Source organism: Magnolia sinica, chromosome 1 (genome assembly GCF_029962835.1).
Source record: "Magnolia sinica isolate HGM2019 chromosome 1, MsV1, whole genome shotgun sequence".
Classification (NCBI taxonomy): Eukaryota; Viridiplantae; Streptophyta; class Magnoliopsida; order Magnoliales; family Magnoliaceae; genus Magnolia; species Magnolia sinica.
Genome location: NC_080573.1, coordinates 140485871 through 140507935, shown reverse-complemented (window position 1 = coordinate 140507935; position 22065 = coordinate 140485871). Strand labels below are relative to the sequence as shown.

At 40.3% G+C, this 22065-nt stretch overlaps 1 pseudogene; it reads left to right on the top strand.

Annotated features, from left to right (window-relative positions):
- The first annotated feature begins 8663 nt into the window (after nt 1-8663).
- LOC131221276 (carotenoid 9,10(9',10')-cleavage dioxygenase-like) overlaps nt 8664-22065 on the top strand; it is a 33039-nt pseudogene continuing 19637 nt past the window's right edge.

The following is a 22065-nucleotide window of genomic DNA, read 5'->3' as shown; positions in this document are numbered from 1 at the left end:
TGAGGCCTAGGCTATGAGATAAAGGGATTAATTCGCCATGTTCTATCAGTTCAAGCTTTTAGAGCAAGTGCTTAATTGTCTTACATCATATTGGTATTAAAGTGGGAGGTCTTGTGTTCGAGACTCCTCTCCAAGGGTGATTAATGCGAGGGCATTTTCACACCAGGCTCGAGTGGGGTGGCTTGTGAGATGCAGGAGCTTAACTGATGGATTTGGGGCATGGGTTATGAGATAAAGGGATTAATTCGACATGCTCTATCAATTCAAGATTTTAGAGCAAGTGGTTAATTGTCTTGCATCACTGTTGGGTCCAAAACGGTCAGTTCGAGCCTAGTCCACAAATTACATCTTTTTACAATGTTTTTAAAAAAAAAATCTTTTTTCCCCCTAACAATTGGGTATATGATCTGGATTGGTTAACAGTTTGAGTGAGAACTTTATGAAGTGGGCCACCCCAAAGACATTGGGCCCATAACAAACATGGTGTATCCTTCCTAATTGGTTTACTGGAATTGATGCGAGGTTAGATAATTAGGTTGAAGGTAAACTCGACTAAATATAGACCTTTTGGTATTAACCTTGTGATGCAAGATATATGATTTAATGCTAGCATGCAATGTGGAGATTATGAAAGAGTCTATAGAGTAATTCAATTAACAAAAGATGCTAACCTACTAAGTAATTAAGAGTAAACAATGAGAATAAATTTGATTTAACTTAAATCACATGCCCGCATGCTAAGAAATCACATAAATCAATTAAAACTAGGCCCGATGGAAGGATATAACTTCCAATTTAGCATAAGCACGTTCCACACTCAAAGAAGAAATTTGTAGGTTTTATGATTAGGGTGAGGAAGGGAAAAATCTAAATTTGAAAAATTAGGGTTCATAGGAATTGAGAATTTTGGAATTAGGGTTTTTAGAAATTGGGGATCTAGGGTTTATGGTAGGGTTATGGATGGGGAATCAAGGAGTTTTGATGGGGGAAGCAATGAGAAATCAAATGATTGAGCGGTTGTCCATACGGTCAGCTTAAGGGCTAGCACGTGTAGGTCGTTGGCTAAGGTTTTTAGGTCCTCAATGGTTGATTTCGGTTGGGGTTGAAGTTGAATGATGAAAAGTTGAAGAAAAAGATGATTTGGATGGTCTTGGATATGAATGGAAGAAGATAGATGATTTTTTTTGGAAAAATTCCTATTTAGATAGAAGGGAAGAGAGAAAGAAGATGATAGATGGAAGCCTCGCACCTCCGTTGAATAGGAAATGGAATCACACCACACCTAAGTTCCAAATCACATAGAGTATTCTTTAAATCACATGAAGAAGGGAAAACACAGAGCTTTTTTTTTTTTTCAAAATAATGGCATCAGGGCTTCACATACCCGTCTTTTTCTTTTATAGCCTCAGAAAAGACCTTTTACAAAAAGACGCTCTTAGATAAGATTCTCAACATAAAGACACTTAATAAATTAAAAGTTGTTCCTAACTTCCTAATCTCAATACAAATATAAAGTATACCAAAAATAACAAGCATGTAAACAATCTAAATAACTAATCTATTTTGTGGCCCATAGAGGTCCACGATCAAGATGTCTGATAATGATGATCCAACAATCCGATCATCGTGTCCACCCAATCCAACGGTCAGATGTGTCCATCAAGCTCCTATATGTAGCCCACGTGCATCTTTCCAGTGTACCGCCTTCAAAGATGCACGAACATGCACATGAGGTCTTTAATGTGGCTAGAAATGAGAATTAGGCCAAGTGGGCCTCATGTAATGGTAGTCTAGCCGTAAGGAGACTGACTCAACCCTCATCACCTTGATTTAAGGGTTTGTAACTCATTTGGAGCTCTCTTTGGGTGTAAGGTAGGCTTTCTTTCTATTATCTATCTTGGCCTCCCGCTTTTGCATAGGTAAGCCCCCCCTCTTCTTGTGGGATATCATCTTTGAAAGAATGTAGAGGAAAATGTCATCCTGGCAATGTAATGTCCTGTCTCTCAGGGGTAGGATTAACTTGATAAAGGTATCCCTTTCCAGTGCCAATCTTCTTCCTCTCCCTTTTTCTCTGTCCTAAATCTGCTATATCTAAAATCGACAAGATGTGGATGAAGTTTTTGTGACAAGGGAACGCTGAATCTTTCAAGTTCCCTTTGCTCTAATGGAATGAAGTTTGCATTCCTTATAGTGAAGGAGGTGCGAACTTACAAAAATTTGAATTAATAAATAAAGCTAATGCAGAGCGGGCCGCAAACACTTTCATGGCAAAGATTGACCAAATAAGGCCCGATCGAAGGCGGAAATGATTTGGACCGTCAGAATCTTAAATCGGTCGTATCTTGCAAATCGGGATGAGTTTTTCGACATATTATATATGATTTTGGGGTAGGAGAAGGCGAGAAGCTACTAAAGCCAACCAACCCTACTATGTTAGGTTACCCATGCCGGATTTGCGAGATTCCATCATATCGACGGTGAAAAGTCCCATTTATTTTCATTTTTACTATAAATGATAAGTTTTAATTTGAGTAGAACTTTTGATCCTTGGAGTTGTAGGAGTCGTGCCCAACATGAAAAGGGCTTGGAAAAGTTAGGAGAATAACGTGGTTGGGCCAAATTGTACAGTTACTAATTTTTTTCGAAAACCATGAAGTCTAGTAGGAATGGAGGCCATCTATAAATAGTAAGTCACGTTTTTAGGGTGTTTGAGTTGGAGTCTAAGTCCAAAACCCCGTCCAAGGTTTGAGCTCATTATTTAAAGGGTTGTAATTGTTTTTTTTTTTTAATTTTTTTTATCATCAATCAAATTATTTCGAATTTCTTAGGAATTATTTTTACTTTTATCCCTCGTGGGTTCGAGGAAGCTCTGTGAGGAGTCAAGAGAGCTCCGTGGATTTGGAGTAGTTATTCCTTGAAGAAGACGGTGATCGACCTCATCACGTCCCTCCCTGCTCCAAAAGCACTTCTAGCTAAGTGGATTTAGAGGTTTGGGAGCGAAACTAACAGTCTTTGGAGGCAGGTGGCAGCTAGAGCTGGGCACGATCTGACTTGACTCGCCTAACTCAACTCATCCGGCTCGTTCGGACCCGACTCAACCCGAACCGAATAGGTGAGTCAGTTCGATTTGAGTAGGCTTTGCCCAATCCAAACTCAACCGAGTTGAGTTTGAGTTACCCAGTAACTCGACCCGAAACTTGATCCATTAGACTTGACCCGACCCGAAACCCGACTCGACTCGGGTTGTTGGATAGTGTGTGTGTGTGTGACCTAATTTCTAATACTCTCTACCACACCCGCCGCACGCCCCGATTCGAAAAACCCAACCCATTCCTGTCCGGCACCCATCGACGCAACCCTCCGTCTTCCTCTCTCTCTCTCTCTCTCTCTCTCTCTCTCTCTCCTCTCTTCTCCTCTCCCATCCCACAAGCGGCAACTAGCGGCCTATCAGGTGCCTGTTTGATTTATTTTTATTTTTTTAATATTAAGAGGATGGACGACACACGGGATTGAAATGGTAGAGATGGAAGGAAGTGGGTTGCGTATTGAGTAAACTCTACGAGGTCCACCATGATTTATGTATTTTATCCCCTCTGTCCATCCATTTTATCTCCTCCGTCGAGCCCGATGACCTAATCCGAATCGGTGCCAACTTGATCCGACTCGGTATTTATAACCAGGTCGGACTCGGTTTGGATCAGCCCAGCCCAGACCTGGACTCGGATTGAGTCAGGCATGCTAGGCTCAGTAACGAGTCGGGTTGGACCTAACTCGGTCCGACTCGACTTGATGCCCACCTCTAGTGGTAGCTGCCAAATATGGTACCTCTGATTTTGTATGGCAGATGAAGGAATCCTCCATGTACAAAATCTCATTCCTTTGGAGAAACAACGCTAAGCTGACTTTGTGCATTCAGGAGAATGTTTTCCTTTTCTCTTTGGCGGTGGAAATAGAATTAGATTCTGGCTGAATCAATGGTGTGGTACTTTTACTTTGGCTGATGCCTTTCCCTCTCTGTTTTTTGTCTGTTCCAACCCTTTTATTCCAGTCAAAGACTGCTTCTATTATAATGGTCAAGGAGGAATCTGGATCCCTCCATTTGAAAAGACATTTATCTGATGAGGAGTTCCAGGAATTTATTGTGCTGCTCTCCCTTTTGCAGGAGATCCATCCTAATCCCAGCACTAAAATTCTTATCTTTAAAAAAAAAAAGATCATCTTCCACGACATTAGGCCTGTTCACCGAATGGGTTTGATCTTTTAGCAAGATGATCATTGGTCCCACCTGACACACGGCTTGGATGTCCTACACTAGTGTCTGGTTTGCATTTGCATCCACCTATAGAGATGTGCGCGCGCACGTACACACGCGTGCGTATATAGTACGCGCGCATACACGCTCGCGCGCCCGTGCGCACGTCCGCGCGAGAATTATAGTACGCGTGCTACTCAACCAAAATATTTGAAAAAATTTATTTGTCTAAAAAACAGTTCGCTTCAGAGTCTCCTTGAATCTACTCCCTGGGAAACTGAGCGCCCTAGCTAAGAATATATGCCCGGGTCTAGGGTCGAAAGGCTCTATCCCATACGAAGAGGTTACACAGTCATATATGACAAGTATGAAAAAAAAGCTTGTTAGACCATATGAAACGGGACATCCTTCTCCTTTAGAGGTGTAATGCTAAAAGCCCAAGAGATATATTGGACGCTGTACGAAGTGGACATAGAAGCAAGATAACCATTTCCTCACCGGCTCTAAGCAGACTATCCGCTGTTTTCGGGTAGGAGTAACCTTACCTTGATGACCAATGTAGCCGAACTTTTGGCCAAATGATCTACACCTTAGGGATGCCTTATACATGCGTCAGATGTTGTACGGATCATTGGCACGTGTGTCAATGTACGTAATAAACATCATGGCGGGTCCAGGGCTTTGACGAAAGGCACTGGAATGGTAAAAGCTCTTTCAACAAGTACCAAATGTAAATTCCTAGCCATATCAAATTTACATTCCAATACCTTTTTGAAATAAAAAAGAAAAGCTTCGAAAAGCTACCTCATTACATTCCGCTATCTCCCATTAGATTTCTTTAACGCCCTGTTTGATTGGCAGTGGGAGCAAATGGTATCCGGTTCAAGTGGGCCCCACTATGATGCTTATGTAAAATCCACACAACCACTAAGTCGATCACCCCATGTTAGGTCAAGGCACAAAAATAAGTTCCATCCATAATTCAGGCAGACCATACAATTGAAAATAATAGACAAGATAACACTCACCCTCCAAACTGTTTCCCATAGTGTGATCTACCTGACTGACGAATGAGCCTGACATTTAAGTACTACGGATAAATTATCTTGTGGCATATAATGGTTGGAGTGGATTTCATTTGATCATCATGATGGTCCCTTTTTAAAAAAAGGTGAACATCTCTCTTAAGCGTTTCCTTTATTGTGGCCCACTTGAATCATAGATTATCCTGATTTTTTATTTCTAGGCTCAATGTGGATTACATATTTAATGGTTGGCGAGGATCTTAAATTAACACCATGGTGGGCCCATCGGAATAATAGTGGGCGTCTGTTTTTAAAGGGTTTTACTTCCAACCAATTAAGTGCTTATGAAAATCAGCCTTATCTACTCATCAAGTGAGCAACGCCGTAGAAAACAATTTGTAGCCATTTATAAGTAGCAAAATACAAGTGTGATCAGCTTGATGAGTGGATAGGGCAAATGTTTTCTATGGTGGGTTCAATCTCTAAAACATGTGTAGATGTCCCATGATGGACCATAAACTGTGTTCCAACTAGGTGGACTCGTGATCATCTCATTTCAAAAATATGAGTTGGAATCTCTTTGTTTGTTTGGGGTCGACTTGATTTTTTGGCGGGGCTCACTAGAAATGCATGTGAAATCCACTCCGGTCATTAGATGCGTAATCCAACTTTAATATCATAAACAAAATATTAGTTGACTTGTAATTTAGGTAGGGACAACGAAAAACAAATACTTGAGAGAGAGATGTCTATCCTTGATTTTTACCAGGCCTACCCTGATTTATCATAGGAAATTCATTCTTAGGATTAAATGCCCGCTATAATTTAAAACTAGGTCTAAAAGCCAAGGCCCATAATTTAAAACTAGGCCTAAAAGCCAAGGCCATCCTTGATTCATGTGGACAACAACAAGAGAAATAGTTTGGATGGCAAGCATTATTTACAGGGAGTGAAAGTGTGCTCGGAAATATATTAGAAGGTAGTAGAAGGATAACACTTAAATTATTGAGTAGCTTTTCCAGGAAGGGAGTGAAGGTGTGCTTGACCCCACCCAAAATGGCTTGTAGTGGGCCCACCTTGATGCATGTATTCTATATACATGCCGTCTACCTGTTTTTTGTTTTTTTTTTTTCTCCGAATCATTTTAGGGGCATGATTCTGAAAGTAAAGCAGATCTGATGGACCATATTATAGGAAAAAAAAGCTGATTGAGCATTAACACGCTACAAAAGGCTTGAATTAAGTAGATATTTATTTTTTCCCTTCATCAGGCTTATGATGACCTTATAGGTAGGCCATAGAAAGTATACAATGGCTGGCATTTGATCGTTGCTATTTTCTATCATATGATCTCCCTAAGATTTGAATCTTCTTCATTTTTTGTGGTAGATATAAAATACATACACCAATGTGGGACCACAGTAAGTGCCGCGCTGTCTTGAGTGATGCAGCTTCACCGCTTCCTTGAAAAAGCACCGGAATGTAAATTCGATATGAATTAAGCAGTTGTTTGTAAAATTCCTCTGATGACGTTAGCTAGATGACGTTGTCTACTTGTCTAATAAAATTTCGGAAGCGGATTGTCTGGCGTACCGCACACCAGCATCCTAGCTGGTGTAGAAACGTATTATGCGAAGACGAGCGCTACACTCCTCTAGCTCCGAGTTGCACAAACGGTTAAGGGGAGATCAAAGTTACGTTGCCCCATAATGATGTATTTATCATATCTACACCATTTTTATCCCCAAAAATGAGTAATTTTCAAGTCTTAGGTGGACCACACCTAAAATCATAGTAGGGACAATGATTCTCATCAAAAAAACATTGGTTGGCCCAGCAGTAATTTTTAATTTCCATCCAATCTGGTCATAAGGTAACACAAATGTGGATGAAGAGAAAAAATAAATATTATAATGATCCAAAATTTCTATGATCCCAAAAGAGTTTTAATGACATGCTTTCAATCCTCTATTGCTTTTTGTAGTGTGGTCTATTTAATTTTTGGTTCTGTCTTATTTTTTTGCTCAAGCGTCACGAGAAGCTCATCAAGTGGATGGACAGTTTGGATATAACTCATACCTTATGATGGCACCCACAGACCTGCGCGGATTAGGTACTACCCCTGCCCCTTTCGAACTCGGGACTTGCAAAGGCCTCGCAGGCCACCGAGGGGCCACCGTGATGTATTATTTTTATCCACACTGTCCATCCATATTTTCCATATCATTTTAAAATAATGGATAAAATATAAAGCAGATCAAATGCTTAAATGGGCCACACAATGAGGATTAATTTAGTACCGTTGAAAATTTCTCAAGGACCATAGAAGTTATGGATCAGGATGATATTTATTTTTTCACTTTATCCAGGTATATATGACCATATGAAAAGGTTAGATGAAAAATAAATGACACGGTGGACCCCATGAAGGTTTCAATGGTGGGCGTCCTTAGCACTGCTACTTCTTGTGGTGTGGTCCATAGAGCATTTGATCTGCTTTATTTTTTACCTAGAACTTTAAAGTGATATGAAAAAATGAATGGATGGTGTGGATAAAAATAATATATCACGGTGGCCCCTCAGCGGTCCGCGGGGCCTCTGCCCGTCCCGAGCTCGGAACGGGTGGGGGTGGTACCGAATCCACGCCCACGACGTAGGTGGTGTCTGGTACACAGCCAATCCGCTTCCTAAGATTCCAGGGCACATGAAATCCCTGTCCGGACTATCGAATCCTCTGCTAGCCATCTCATTGGGCACACAGGATCCGGTTTCCAATCAGCTTCGCTGTCTTCAATGGCAGCCTCTATTTTTATATTTTAAGAAAGGTTACTGTTCCTTTAGACTTCAATTCTGTACAACACCCACCTTACTCAGTGAAGCGTAAAACACCCACGCTCCGTGGGTCCCACCATGTTGTATATGTAAAATATAGATCTGGTCGATGGTAGGTCTTGGGAACAAAAAAAAGTGATCCAAAACTTCAGAGTGCCGCACCCTATGAACTTAGAGGTTTCAGGATCAATTTTACATTGCTCTCATTCGTGTGGCCCATCTGAGTTTTTCCATCGGAGATATATTTTTTTTTAATGTACGGCGAACATAAGGGATCTCACCTGATGGACGGATTCGATTTTGCACGCTTGGGCCCCATTTGGTTTTACGCGCTGTGTAGAACGGGTGTCGTAGACGATTCCGGTCCGTCCCGGAGTCCCCACCTCCCTCTTCCGTCAGACCTTTGTCCATGAGAGGGCATTATAATAAGAAGAAGCTAGTACCGGAGAGAGAGAGAGAGAGAGAGAGAGAGAGAGAGATTATAATAGGAAGAAGCTGATACCAGTGCAGCGGTCAGATGCTCAGACCAGAGAGAGATATTTTCGTTTCTCCCTCTTTGAGAAGAAGAGATGGAGTTGGAGAAGGAGGAGGAGAAACGTGCGAATGCGGGAGAAGGAATCTTGGCCGTTAATCCCCGACCGAAGAAGGGATTAGCGGCGAAGATTGTGGATGCTTTGGAGAAGCTGATCGTCTGGGCAATGTACGATTCGTCGCAGCCGCACCATTACCTGGCGGGGAATTTCGCGCCGGTGCTTGAGGAGACGCCTCCCTGCAAGAATCTTATCGTCAGAGGACATCTTCCGGTGAGAGAGAGAGAGAGAGAGAGAGAGAGAGAGAGAGAGAGAGAGAGAGAGAGAGAGAGAGATCCCTTTTTTAGTTGTTTTAATCTTTTTATTTTTTAAAGAAAATTCCCGAGTTTTGAGTTCTTGAGTAGAAGCTTATGACTTTTCTAGGCAGAATCTCTCTCTCTCTCTCTCTCTCTCTTTTTTTTTCTGAAACATCGTATATTTTTTCGGGATTTTAGATCTATCATACACTTTTGAAGTCGTGATTCCGAAGGGGCCGTTTAGATGCGTGTAAGGATGCCTGTAAGTTGTGTAAAATGTAACTTTGTTACAGGTAGCGTTTGGGGGAGGAAAGTTATCTGTAACTTTCTTTCAACCAGTAAAAGCTACAAAATTCTTTCAGGAGATAAAAAGGCTGTATTTCAACTTAAAAGGGGACTTTAAAACAGGCTAATGGATTTAAGGGTTGTTTGGATGGTGGTAAATGGTTTAAGTTATAACTGATTTACTAGTAAATCATTTACAACCTGTATATTTGGCTTTAAGTTGTAAATAGTAAATTATTTACAGTGTTTGGATAGCCTGTAAATGGTTTATGGTTTATATCCTGTAATTGTGTATTCACACCTGATATAGTTTAGAGAAGTAATTCATTAAAAAACATTCAATTGGCATATAAGAGTGGATTTTAAAGTGGATCATTGGGTTAAGCCCATCTTACTAAAGCTTAGGGTTGATCCTCACATAAAACCAAGTTGTAGGTGAGCCATAGGAGTAGGCCTAGAGCTGTACACGGGTCGAACCGAGCCTACCCTAGCTCGAACTTGGCTTGGTTCGGTCCTTGAGCCCGATTGGGCATCTTGGCTTGGCTTGGTCAGCAGCTCGGGCTAGTTCAAGCTGAGTTTGAGCTCGAGCTTCCAAGCTGAGTTTGAGTTTTTCACTTTGATTCGAGTTCGTGCTTTCTAGCAGAGTTCGATTGAGTTTGAGTCGAGTTTGAATTTGATTTCAAATTTGAGTTCGAATTTGAACATAACACTGAAATGTATAAAATGCATAAAATACAGTTATAATCTATTATAATTACATTGTTCACAAATCACAACTAATAACTTCCATAAGAGAAGTGCCTTCCTGTTACTGACATATAATTATAGGCTTTTGCATCGTTATTCGATCCATCCAAACTGCTATCTAATTTTTCATATACATATTAGTTCACATCTTCTGAATCAGAAGGTGAAGAGAGGTTTCCTTCGTGCTCTTTTATAGTTTAAACTAGATTTTTTAATATTTCTTTATGTGAAGATTTGTACGTAGTACCCAATGCCTTATAAGATTCACCGAGACGGGCGAGAAACTTGAATTTGTTACTATTCTTCTTTTTGTTGCTCATGCTCGATTCTGATTCAACATCATGTTGTTTTGGAGGACATTGCTGATGTCAAGAAGCCTTTTAATATGACTTCCTTCTCTACCTCTTCCGTAGTATTTCTTCATGTACTAGAAGGTTTGGATGGAGAGGAAGGTTTCTTATTTGAATCTAGAAGGGTCTGAAAAAGAATTTGGATATCCTTTGGGGCATTAGGGCACAGTTTTGCATCACCACCCCGACATGCCAAGTGCAACCGAAGCCAATTAGTTTTGTCAACAAACTTTGCTCCACACAAACCATACACAATCTTCATTCTTCCAGACCTTGACGATTCGACTAGAGAATTGTAGTACCAAATGTTGGTCGATGGGTCGGATGATGACATATATACACTTATTATTTTTTTTTAAAACAATATGTTGAGGATTTATAAAAATAAAAATAAATTAGAAATGAATAACTTGATATAAGAGCTAAACAGAAGCAATATGATAAACAAAAGCAAAAGCAATAATAAGTAAAAGTCACATTGCACCTCTTTCAACTCAAGCAACATTACATCGCATTCAACTTTTAACAAAATAAAAATAATTGATAACCGTCTTCATGTAGTTGTTGTTGCAGGTACAATTTCGTCTGGACCTTAATCTTTTTCTCATCCTTATCATGAATATTATCTCCCCATATTGGACATAACCAATCTTGTATACAAATTAATGCTTTGACTGTTTTTGGTGAAAGTGGGCTTCGATGCTTGCTTACAACCCTACTCCTCATGCTAAAAGCAGATTCTTATGCCACTGTTGAAATTGGCATTGATAATATGTCCTGTGCCATCACAGATAATGGAGTATTTTGATTCAGTGACTCTCGTCTTCCATCATTTCAAAATATCAAAGTCAGAGCGCTTTACGATTGACTCTTTCAGATACAATTCTAGCCCTGATTCCTTTGTTTGAACTTCTGTTTTTTCTTGTGCTAAGTAAGACATGTATTCATTGAGCACATCGTCATCACTTATAGAAATATCCATAGCTCCAACTTCTTTAACACTTGCTGTGGGTAAACTAGTAGCATACGAATTGTACAAATATTCGAGTGCGTGACGAACCTTGGAGGTTTCTGTTACTGCTCTTTCAACAGAATAAATCTTCATAAAAATAAACTTGACTAAGCCCATATTACAACGAGGATCAACAACAACTGCTAAGGCCATCAACAAATGACATTCGTCCCAATACTTTTCAAACTTTATTTGCATGCCAATTGTCATTTGTCGTATAAAATCTGGACCCACACTGGCTTTTTTTTTTTTTTTGTAGGCATCCTTAATCTTCTAAAGAGATTGAAGAAATAGATTCGCAGTTGGATACTTATTTTCAGAAAAAAATTTGTGCAATCATAAAAAACTTTGAGAATGTTGTGAATTTCTTTTGTTTTGCTCCAATCATCTGCATCCGGCAACTAAGGATATGTTCTGTCATGTGACGCATATTCAGAAAATGCAAGCTCCAATTTCATTGTCATATCTAACATTTCATAAGTCGAATTCCAACGTGTTCGTACATCTAACTTCAACATTTTTTGAGATGACACATTCAAATGTTGGATGATGTCAGTCCATATACTCAATCTCCAAGGCTACCCCCTTATATATTTCACACTCTCTTATGTTCTTTATAGTGTGGTCAATTGTTTTCAGTCATTCTTGTACAATCAAGTTTAGAAAGTGGGCACAACACCTGACCTGAAATATTTTTCCATCAAAAATTAAATTTCCGGTTGTCTTGAACTGGTTACGTAGACATGAAATTACATAGTCATTTGTTGAAGCATTATTTAAAGTTATTGCAAAAATTTTCTTCTTAATGCCCCAGTCTTGTAAACAACTATAGATGCAATCTGAAATAAGCGAACCAGTATAAGGAGGAGGAATGTGGCAGAAGTTCAAAATTCTCTTATAGAGTTTCCAATTTTCATCTACGTTGTGTGCAGTTAATGATTGTATACATTTCTTTGATTGGACGCCATTCATAAATCAGACGTCAAACTTATTCTAGAGATTGATGCCAAAACTTCTTTCAATTTCATTTTCTCATTTGTGTACATCTTCATCCATTTGCTGCACAGTGACGCGGGAGACCTTAGCTCGAGGTTAATGAATTGACAGAAAGACACAGACACTTTGCTTTTTATCATTTTGAAAGGTTTTTCTTCAACAATCACTAATTTAGCATACCACTCTTTCAATTTCTCTTTCTCAAACTTATAAGTGGAAACTATTCCTTGGGAGTCGTCCCTTTTCGATTTACTAAATGACAACAACTACTGGCTTGGTGGTGGGAATTTTGGTCTCTTTGAACAATTTTGCTTGTGATTGTTTAAATCTGTTGTTAACCCTCCAGGATTCTTACTGTATAATGACTTGCAGTGAATACATTTGATCTTCAACACACCATTAACCATGACTTCTTCAAAGTCATCTACACTGCTAATCTTTTCTTTTCTCTAATCGTAGTTGAAGACGTCTCTCTCTACAATAAGAGGAGATGTGGCTAACGCACCCACATCGGGGGTATTTGGGGCTTCCTCACTAGTCATCTATAAGACAACGTTTTGACATGTTATAATCTTCACCACACCATTTTATAGAATTGTAGGATGTAATGCTTATCTAGATGGTTATACTTACATAACTATCTAAATCAGTCACTCATTCAAGGTTAGATTGTAATGCCTTCATTTTCCAACTTAAATGCCACGTCAAAATTCTGGCAGCATCTCCTCTTATCTCTTCAGATATATTCATTATGTATTTGATTCCTATGTCAAGTATTAACACAAAGTGTGTATATTTGATGACGAAAATAAATGCAGGAAATATATCCAGAGAGAAAAAGGAGAGACAAACCAGAACAAGCATATACAGTTAAATTGGAATAAGTGAAAGCATTACAATCTATCTAACCATGAACTATCTAAAAATGGGACAATTTGAGGATTTCTATGCCTCCAAGAACACATTGTATGTATGTCTGGCAACATGGAAATCCTCAAACGGGTAATTGATTATCTGTCCTTACGATCTATTAAAAAAAATAATCGAACAAATTAAAAACAATCTTACAAATCACAATCTAACAGTAATAGATAGAAAACAACTTAATAATCTAACAATTTAATAAATTAACAAGCCAACAAATTTTAAACAATCTAACAAATTAAAAACAATTTAACAAATTAACAGATACATCTATCCAACCATCCAACCACCCAACCCAATCATCCATATATGATCCATCAATCCATCTATCCATCCAACCATCCCTGCCTCCCATCCATCCATCCTGATCCAACCACGATCCATCCATGTATCCATTCAACCATCCATCCATTTAATTTAGATTGTATAATTTATGATTATGTATATTAGGTGTAATATTATAATATTATAATATTTAATATATTATATTATAATAAAATATAAAATGCATTATAAATATATAAATATATAAATATATTATATATAATATATTAAAAGGGATGCATATATTATACAAAATATAGTGTGTGTGTGTGTGTGTATATATATATATATATATATATATATATAATACATATTATATTATATTATATTATATTATATTATATTATATTATATTATGTTATATTATATGTAAGGTGGGCCACGTACGTTGATCTGGATCGATGACGACGTCGAGAGAGGACCTCCTAGCTAGAGGACTGTGTTTTGGTCCCCTGGAGTAGACCCGATCGTCATGTGAATCACACCATGGGTTCTCATGATTGTGGCCCACTATTTTAAACGATCTAGTACTTTGAGTTTTGGTTATTTTTCTTATTAGGAACATCGTGGACGGTTTAAATTGCTTTGATTAGTTGTTATTTGTGGTTACTTCATCTCTAAGTAATAGGTTGTACACATGACGCGAGTTTTGGGGCATAGGGTTTTATTATAAATAGACACCCCTTGTAGTTTTTTTTTCTCATGGAAGATTGAATAAAATTTTTGCGTTTTCCTGCTCCTTTCTGAGTTGTGAAAGCCTAATTGGGTGCAAAGCCCTCCCTTCTTCAAAGGGCTAACTACCGTGGTGCGAAGCCACACCTATCCCGATTTGCCCCCACCTTCTTCCATATACATTTCTTTTCTCCTACAATCATCTATGCTTCAAATCCATCCTCTATTGTAGATGTTTTTCTCTCTACAGCAAATTTTCAGAATCTGGCCCTGTAGGAGGGCTGGAACTTTGGCGGAGCACCACGCACAAAATGTGCATCGGATCGAGCTGAAATTTGGGGGTTTTGGAGTTCACCCTTGGCCGACCAGGGTTAAGGTAGCTTTTTCTAAATAGTGGGCTCCACACACATGCGGTCGGGATCACACGCACGTGCGTCTGGGCCATTGCTGCTGCCCACACGTGCGATACTTCTTTGGTTTGTCTCTTCCTCACTTTAACTCCTCTTTCACCCAAAATTCCTAAACCTAACCTTAAATTACTCAAATTTCCAATTTTATGCCCTTTCTTCAACCTTAGGGTTCCCCGAATTGAAATTTCTGAATCCCTTGGATTGGAGGAATTATTTCTGTGCATGTGTGGATGAATTTACCCTCCTTTGATTCTTGTTTGGTCTATAATTTTGATTGATCCGGCCCTGGCATGTGTAGGTCTGGATTCGTATAAGATTTCCCTTGATTGAGTGTTTGAACTGTTGTGTGGGATGTGGAATTTTGTGTTATTGTTTCTGAACTAGTGTGATCTAATGCCTGAGAAATCTTGCACATCATACTTGAATTTCATGTCCTGCATCATATTATATATACTATAAATATATTATATATATATATTTAATATAGTGGCCCATTATCTATATATTTATATATAGTGGGCCATTGATAATGGGCCACAACCATAAGGCTAGTGGTTGGGTTGATCGGGCTACCACTGTCTGTCAGCCTTTGACATTTGATAGTGGCCGGTCACTCGGCCGGGCAAGGGGAGGGGTAGAGAGAGAGAGAGAGAGAGAGAGAGAGAGAGAGGAGGAGGAGGAGGAGGAGGAGGAGGAGGAGAGTACCTACTCGGTGCTTGTTGCTCGCCGCTTGGTGCTAGTCGAATCAAAGTCGGCTAGAAATGGGTGGGGTGTTGGCGTGCTGCCCGGTGCTTGCTGAATTGGAGCATGGCCGATCAGACGTTGGAGAGGGAGGAGAGGAGAGGAGAAAGGGCGGTGGTCGGGTGGGGTTTGGACGGACGGGCGCTCGAAAGTTAGGGGAGTTTTTTTTTTTTTTTTTTTTTGCCTTTTTGGATGATAGGGTATTTATATGCCCAGTCAACCCAATTTCGATTCGAGCCGAACCGAATTGGGTTCAAGCCCAAGACCTAGTCGAGTCGAGTCGAGCTCGGCCCAACTTGGACTTAACTCGAATTTTTTCAAGCACAAAAAAAAAAGCTCGACTTGGCTCGAACCTAGTTACAAGTCGAGTCAAGCTTTTCCGAGTCGATCGAGTTAACCGAGTTAACTCGGTTCGTGTACAACTCTAAGTAGAGCTGGGCATTGAGTTGAGTCGAACTGAGTTAGGGCTGACTTGACTCGATCAGGTTTTTGAAATAGGCCTAACCCGAACTCGATCCGACTCGATAACGAGTCCAGCATGCTTGACTCGATCTGAGTCCGATCTGGCCTGGACTGATCTAGACTGAGTTCGATCCGGTCAGAAGTACCGAGTCGGGTCGAGTTGGCATCGAGTCAGATTGAGAGATGAGGAAGGGAGAGATCGAGAGAGTGGAGAGGAGAGAGAGGAGGAGGAGGAAGAGGAGGGTGATGGTGGTGGGTGGTTGCCAGACTTGGAAGATGAGGAGGATGAGGGAGGGAGAGATTTCGAGATCAGGTTGGGGTAGGGTGCGGCAGGTAGGGTTAGAAAGTCGGGTTTTAGATTGAGTTGGGTCTAATAAGATCGAGTTTTGGGCTGAGATACTAGGTAACTCGTACTCGATTCGGTTTGAGTTTGGATTGGGCGAAGCCTACTTGGTTCGGACCGACTCACCCATTCGGTTCGGGTCGAGTCGGATTTGAACAAGTCGGACGAGTTGAGTTAGCCAGATCGAGTCGTCCGGTGCCCACCTCTAGCTTTAAGTAGGCCCATGAATTCAAATACTCTTTTATAAGGTTGGTAGCAAGATCTGCTGCCATTGGTATAGAGAGAGAGAGAGAGAGAGAGAGAGAGAGAGAGAGAGAGAGCCGTTGGATTTCTCCGATACAATGGAGAAAGGGAGGTGCGTTTCTCCGAGCCTTCAAAAAAAGAGCCGTTGAAGGCTTCTTGCTGGTAAATTATTTGCTAGCAAATGAAATTCCAGCTTTTTACTTGCAAATAAAAAGAGGAAAAAGGCGGTAAATCATTTACAACTAGTAAATGATTTATAAGCATTTTAGGGCATCCAAACGCAAGTTGTAAACGATTTACTAGTAAATCATTCATAACTTGCTTCATTTACCACCATCCAAATGACCCCTTATTTTTTAACAAGCTAATGGATTTATTTTTTAATCCAGAAAAGATAGGGGGAAACGCTATTGGCAGTGAAGATGGCCATTGACGAACCCTACCTTGCCGACTTACAGGCCAAGCTTGATTAGAGCTCTATATCAGCATCTCTCTCTCTCGAAACATCTCTTTTGCAACATCTCTCTCTCTCTCTCTCTCTCTCTCTCTCTCTCTTTGCAACTGCCTGCCTCCCTCTCTCCCTCTCTCTAGTCGGTGAGGCAGGGTTTTTTAACCCCCCCTTCTTGCATTGAAACCATGTGGTATATCCACGTCGTCCATTAGTTTTGCCAGCTCATTTTAGGGCTTGGGCAAAAAAATTGAAGCGAATCCACATCTCAGGTGAGCCACACCATAGGAAACAATGGTGATTGAATGTCCACCATTAAAAATTTCCTAGGGCCCATCGTAGTGTTTATTTGCCATCCAACTTGTTGATAAGGTCACATAGACCTAGAAGAATAAATATCAGCTTGTTCCAAAACTTTTGTGGCCATGAGAAGTTCTTATTGGTGGGCATTCAATCACCACTGTTTCCTGTGCTGTGGCCCACTTGACATTTGGATTTTCTTTTTTTGTTGGGTCCATGTTCTATAATGAGTTGGCAAAACTGTTGGACGGTGTGGATATACCATATGATAGAATAAGGTGGACCCCTTGGTTCAGCTCATCAAGGTGGACTTGCTATTTATATATATTTTTAATTTTATTTAAAAATTTGGTAAGCTGATCCATGTGGTTTTTTACGTGGGGTCCACTTATTTTTAGGAATTATATGCTCCTTGAATCAAAGATATGCAATTTTTTGGTTTTGTATGTGGGGCCCACACCTTAAGTTACTATTCCACATTACAAGTATTTTGAATAGGTGGGCCCACTTTTATGGCCCGCCTGATGATTGGTTTACCGTAAGAATTGGCTCAACTATTCATCTACGGCTTAACAAAATGGCATACTTTGTGCCAAGCTTTCTTATGTATCAATAAGATTTTGGAATGATCCCTTACTCCAAGATCTGCTTGGTATGAATATACAACTTTTTACTTGTAACTAATTTATAGGTTACCCAAACACAAAAACCAACATACCTGTAAGTGACTTACAACTTACATCCAAACAAGCTTACCTGTAAGTTACTTTCATTGCAACTTAAAGAACTTATAGGCATCCAAATGCACCCTAAGCCTATCTTCTTTTTCCTATTGGAATTAGATGAATTGGATTGGAGTTAGATCTGTAAAATTCATATGTTATGTCAGTCCATATGCAGTTCATTGACTTTCTTCTATACTAGCATGCTGAACTGGGGCTATACCATTCCTTCATTTAAAAAAAATAAATAAATTTAAGGGCATGTTTAGTTGCACCAAATTTCATTAAATATCATGAAATTTTGCACCAAATTAGGCTGATTACCAATGAAATGGCATCAAATTTCATGATATTTGATGCAACCAAATGCACCCTAACTTCACAATAGGATCAAAGGGAGTATTTACTGGTTGACAATCATGATAGTTGTGACTTGGAAGGTCTGTTTTAGTAATTTTGGCTTCAAAATTGCAGCTGGGTACTTTGATTCTCTGCAGCTGAAGATCCAGCTGAGACCTTTTTCATAATTTCTGATGCATTTGGCTGAAATCTTCAGTATTCATTTTGGTGTCCGGAGATGCTTTGTTGTTGGTAGTAAACATATAATATTGTTGCTCTCTGTTTAAACAGGAATGCTTGAATGGGGAGTTTCTTAGAGTGGGTCCGAATCTGAAGTTCACTCCAGTTGCTGGATATCACTGGTACATTTCTTCTCTTGTCCTTGAATTTCACAAGATTTCATTGGAATTCTGTTTAGGTCCATGTGTTTTAATAATGCCTGTTGGATGACTGGAATATTGGAGAGGAGAAATGCCAGGGAAGCACACCCCTATGCTCCACCATGTGGTGATCCTGGTTGTCCATATAGAAGGTTTCACCAAAGATGGGCCACACAGCAGAAACATTACTGACCAAGATCATTACCACTCCTAGTGTATTAGAGAAGTTGTCCCGTTTCTAGTCCATTCATGGTTGACGATGATCTCTAATGAGTAGGATTCTTACCATTTAGGGCGTCCATAGTGGGATTGACCAGATGAATGGTGCGGATCACCACGTGGTGGGAATAAGGGGTGAGCCCCCTAACAACCTCATCCAAAAACTGTGTCCAATCATCACAAGTGTGGCTTCTTGGCACAGATTATGGTGTGGATCACCTGTATTGGATAGTTGGGCCTATCTTTAATCAATTTAGACTTGGGTAGGTGGGTGGGTCCATCTTGGATTTCCATGGCCAAAGATCATTCCAACTGGATGATACCGATGGATTTATGGCCATTGATATTGGTGATGTCTTGATTACATGTATTGGATAGGTGGGCCCCACAACTTCTACCTTTGATCCCTCTAGACTTTTCTTGAAAAAAAATGTCAAATTCATTAAACCTCAAAAAATAGAGAAACAAAGCCCAAAAGGATCAATGGTGATGGGTGATCCTCTTGCCACTTTGCCCAGATCGAAAGACAGCTAAGCCAACCACAAACTAGAAAAAAAAAAAGAAGGCACCTATGCTAAACCCAAAAAAGGAATAGTCACAAGATAATGATGCAGGCACACAACCCACTTAGAGCCCAAAATATGTTGATTCTGGATTGTTGTACGAAGTAAATGCCGCTCCTGTAAGGGAGTTACCGAATAGCCTGAGTTTTAAAAAAATCATACGTCGAAACTTCACGATACTGCATTGTGAAACAATTAATGTGCTCAATAGTAGTGGACTCACCCTCCTTGGAGAAGAGAGTGAATTTCGAGACCCTGTATCCTCTGGGCAATTCGAAATATTGATCTACCCAGTCAAGATAGGCTTTGCAATAGACGGGTCGAGCAACCCATTGACTGTTTAGTTGGATGTCATATTCTTGGATTAGCCTGATGACATCGTTGCGGCCAATTGTGCATGGTGGTTGCAGAGGGTATTGCCTCTGTGGGGAGGGTTTCCGGCCATCGAGGGTTAAATGAATTAAAGGTTGCTCCCTAGGCATCTTAGCCCTTAGGTAGCCTTGATAAGCCGTTGGTACTACAGGAGGTTGCTACCTAGGGTACTTAACTCCAACATAATAGTTTTGCAGCACCGGAGGCATAGGAGGTTGCCCCCCGAGCTGGTCGACGCTAGCATGGAGTTGCCCGCCCCCCCCGGTATATAAGTGTTTTGTACGTCCCCATATTCTTGTTGGCTGACCTACCATTTCTCCTAGCCGCCACCAGAGGTGGTAGGGGGGCAGCCTTGAGGTTCGTCCCGTCTAACCTTTGTAACCGAGGGTTCAGATGGTCGTTTTGCCTCTAACTCCGATGGGGGGTTATTGGCAGGTTGATGGTTTGTTGTTGTAAAAAACTCTTGAAGAGGTCTTTGATCATTATGGTGAGGCTCTCTGCATGGTCCCTGTTGCCTTTTATGAGTTTCCGCAGATCTCCTTGCATGTCGATGATGTGATGCGCAACATTATCGAGTGTGGCCCTCGGTTGGGAAGAGGATCCTACATCCACATTGATGGGTTCTGCCCGTTGTCCCACGTTTTGTGGCTCTCCCATAGCTTTAAAGAAATTACTAGCCCTTGTTTTCACTCTACCGACCATATCGATTTACAAGAAATGTTGATATAACAAACAGTGTCCCACCAATCGTGCTAAAAAATAGTGTCACTGTTCAATCTGGATGCGTGGCCACATGTGTTGCAAACGACCCAAATTTGGTCAAACGTGTTATGAACGACCCAAATTCAATCAATCCCACCAGACGTGCCGGAGTTGTACTCGACTCGAATTGATTGAACGCTTGTGACCCTAGGCTCCAAACTAGCTAGATTAGGATCAGACCTGTGAAGGTTGATCTGACTGTTCAATGACTAATAGGTACAACGATCAGGCGATTTAAGAAGGGGAGAGTTAGTCCTTCAGAATTAGATCCTTTTGCCTTGAGCTAAGGACTTCTCTTTCAATGGTGATAGTGCATTAGGTTTCTCAGTGAATTAATAATGACAAACAAGATTTAAAAATAAGGTTGATTGCTGATTCTATTAGATTTGAATGTAAGAATAGTACAATCAACAAAGAAGAAAAATAAATTAAGTTAAGAAGAAGATAAATACCTATGGCTGCTTGTGCTGGCAAAATGGTTGTGGAAAAATATATCAGACGATCGTGGTGTGATGTCAATAGGATGTGACTGGTGATCTACCAAGTAAGGACTCAGTGATCAGGATTTGATAACGATGGTCCTGGATATTTAACCTACTTCTAATGCATACTGCAACGATGACACTGGACAGTAGCGGATCTATGCTAAGGATTCTGAAGTTGTTGCAATGTGGCTGGACAGAAGTGGAATATCTAAGCTAAGAAGCTAAAGTAAGGATAGACAACGTCGCACTGTAGAGAGATTGGTTGTGTGGCGAGAGGCTGGAACCTTTCTTTGAGTGCTGCTTTTATTAGCTTTTGAGGGGCGATGGCCGCGCTATAATTTGCGTGTGAATCTTCCATTGCGCATTGGCCGTGTCCTAGTAGGATTTGGATTCCTTGCTGTATGATCTCATCTTGATTGTATTTGCTTCTAAATCTGGATGGACTTTCCATTAATTTCTCTAATCCTTAGCTGTCTCTGAGAAAATATTGATCTTCTCAGGAAAATTTTCTTTATTTCCCGATATATTTCTGATCTGAGACGACCATGCCGTGCATGAGTTAGATTGCGAGGAATCCACCATCGGTAGGTCTTTAGAAACTTCTTGCTTGCACGCTAAGGTTACACACGTCGTGCATGTGTCGGTCACATGTCGGTCACGTGTCTTTCGAATGATATCTGCCTTTTCTGTCGTAGATTTGTGTACGGCTCTGACCCAGCTTGCTTTTAGCAGGCTATGTGTTGCTAATCACTAAGTGCTTGCGCCTCTTCTTAGGTGTGAGTACAATTTCCTCTGTTATTCATATATGAATGCTGACATGTGACGGCTTCTCACTGGGCAATGTGGACTGTGACATGCTTGGTGTAAACAAATGATATAATGGTAACTGGGAATGATGAGGAGGAGATTCTGAAATGCAAGAGGTACCTTGGAAAGGAGTTTAAGATTAAAGATCTGCACAAACTAAAGTATCTTCTTGGGATAGAGGTAGCATGTTCAAAGGGAGCATCTTTATCTTTCAAAGAAAGTAC